This window comes from Aptenodytes patagonicus, chromosome 3 (genome assembly GCF_965638725.1).
Source record: "Aptenodytes patagonicus chromosome 3, bAptPat1.pri.cur, whole genome shotgun sequence".
Classification (NCBI taxonomy): Eukaryota; Metazoa; Chordata; class Aves; order Sphenisciformes; family Spheniscidae; genus Aptenodytes; species Aptenodytes patagonicus.
This window is the reverse complement of record NC_134951.1, coordinates 4,266,427-4,268,886: the sequence shown is the minus strand read 5'-3', so window position 1 is coordinate 4,268,886 and position 2,460 is coordinate 4,266,427.

Below are 2,460 nucleotides of genomic sequence, written 5' to 3'. Positions count from 1 at the left end.
CTCGCGACGGGTCCCCCCAAACCCCAGCCAGGTCCCCGGCCACAATCCAGAGCGATGGGGGGCAGGTGAAAAACCCCAGGCTCCACTTTCCCCTGCGGTGAGCGGTGGCCGGAGCGGTCTCGCGTGGGTACAGCCTTCCAGCCAAAACCAAAACACCACCAGCAGTGCAATTTTCCTCCACCCCCCCCTCTTCCCCACCGCCCACCTTCCCCACCTTCAGCAGGTCCGGCCGCCGCTTCGAGACCCCAAGCAAGAAGTCCAGGTCCCTCCGGAGGAGAGATTTAGCTCCCGCCTGGATTTAGCTTCTCCCACCGGGCTCCATCCATCACCTCCCGCCCCCCCCCCCACCCCCCACCCTCCACGATGGGGCTGGGCTGCTTAAAACCCTCGGTCAGTCTCCTCCCCGCCTTTCTTCCACCCCCCCCCACCCCCCCCACCCCCCTCCCCGCCCCGTCCAACAACACCTCCGGGGGAGGCCGGGGGAGATGCGGCCGGGGATGCGGGAGGAGGAGGCGGCGGCCGGGCCGGGACCCCCCCCCCCCCCCCCCCCCAACCCTCGGGGCGGAGAGGATGAGGAGGTTAGAGCAGTCCGGGGGGGGGGGGGGGGTGGTGTGAAAGCGGGAGGGGGGGGGTGGGTTACACAGCCGGGAAGGTGAGAGACAGCGATGCTCTCTCCCAGGGCCTGGAGCAAAAACCTTTGTCCCGCAGGTACGATCGGTGCTTTAAGTTGTTAATGGCCCCCGAGGCCGGCGTTTGATGTGGGCTGGCAGCAGGGCGGCGGGGAGGCGACCCGGAGGCTGAAGCTGCGGAGTGGGGGGGGGGGGGGGTAGGGGGGAGGGAGGGAGGGAAGGAGGGGGGGGGGGGGAGATTAAATTAGGCAGACGGTGAGGAAAAGGGGGGAGGAGGAGGAGGAGGAGGAAGGCTGGCTCGACCCTCCCACCCCGCGCCCGCCCCACGCGTGCCCGCACCCCGCTACGACCGGCCACGCGTGGAGGGGGGGTGGTGGTGGTGGTGCTTAAAAGGAGAGGGGGGGCGTTAACCGCTGCACCCCCCCCATCAATGCTCCGCGGGCCCGCTTGCAAGTGACAGCATGTGGGGAGCAGACCCCTAGCAGCACCCACAAAACTCCCCCTCCCCGGGTGTTTTTACTCCCCCCCCCCCCGCCCTTTTCCCGCGTGGGGAGCTGGGAGAAGCTGGAAGCACAGCTGGGCTGGCCCACTGGGGACCGGGGATGCCGTGGGTCCGGATGGGGCGGGGGGGGGCATTTCCCAGAGCCACGGGGCAGGGTGGGCACGATGGGTGGTTTTTTCCCATGTCGGTTTGGTTTCTGATTTGGGCTGGGGGGGGGGGGGTGGGGGGTGTTGGAGCGGAGGGGTTGTTTTTCGGGCAGGGCGCAGGCCGTGGGATGCCATCGGGGCCTTGCACGTGGCTTGCAATGGCGAGACCCCAAAAAACACTCGTGGAGGGGGGTCAGGGTGAAATACCCTTCCCAAGGAGGGTCCGGGAGGGGGGTGAAACGATCTGAGACTCTGTTTTCTCTGCAGATCGTGGCGGGATCCTAGAAAACCATCTCACACCCGGAGAAGGGCTGGATGGGGGGGGGGGGAATTGTGGCCGGAGAAATAACTCCTGGGACTGATTTAGATTTAACTAGCAGATTCCCCAGGCTGAACCCCTCTGCTGGGCTGAATTTAGCAGCAGAAGAGATAACTGGGAGATAAGGACTGATACCCAGGAGGACAGCGGGAGACCGGCAGGCAGCCGAGGGAAGGGGGAGAAGCCAGGCAGCGTCGGGAAGGGGTAAGGATGGAAGCGAGCCGGGAAGAAGGGGGTTTAAGGGAGCTCTGCTTCCCCCCGAAACCCAGGGGACGGAGGAGCGGCCGGTTCGTGTGCGTGTAACCGGCCTAGGACAGAGTGTTTCCACAGGACTCTCCAAAGAGGAGCAGGATCCACAGGAGGGGAAAAACGAGTGAATTCCCCTCCTGCCTTAAAAATAGTAGTAATGATGATAATAAAAAAATCAACCCCAAAGAAGCAAAATCGAGTCCATTTTCAAGCCCGAGGAGACAATAGGAGGAAGCTTTCGGGGGAGGCCCGTGGGAAGGGGCTCGCCGGGGTCCCGGCGTGACAGCGAGGGAGAGGAGCGAGGGGACAGAGAAGCACTACCCACCTTTGGTGCTGGGGGGGGCAAGGGGTGGAGGGGGGGGCGAGGCCGTGGGGCGAGACACCCCCTCGCTGCGGGGAGGGCAGAGGGCTAAGAGATGCCTGGCTCCTGCCTGCTTCTGCTTCGCAGGAGGGGTTAGGGGCAGCGGGGCTCTGTCTGCCCCCCCCCCACCTTGGCTCCCCAGTATGGCCAGACTCCCCAGTCTCACTCGCTGACTGGTTTGCCCACGTCACGTGGAAGTGGGTGGTGATGGGAGGGAAAGGGGGGGGGGGGGGCAAAGGGGGGGTGGCTGGTAT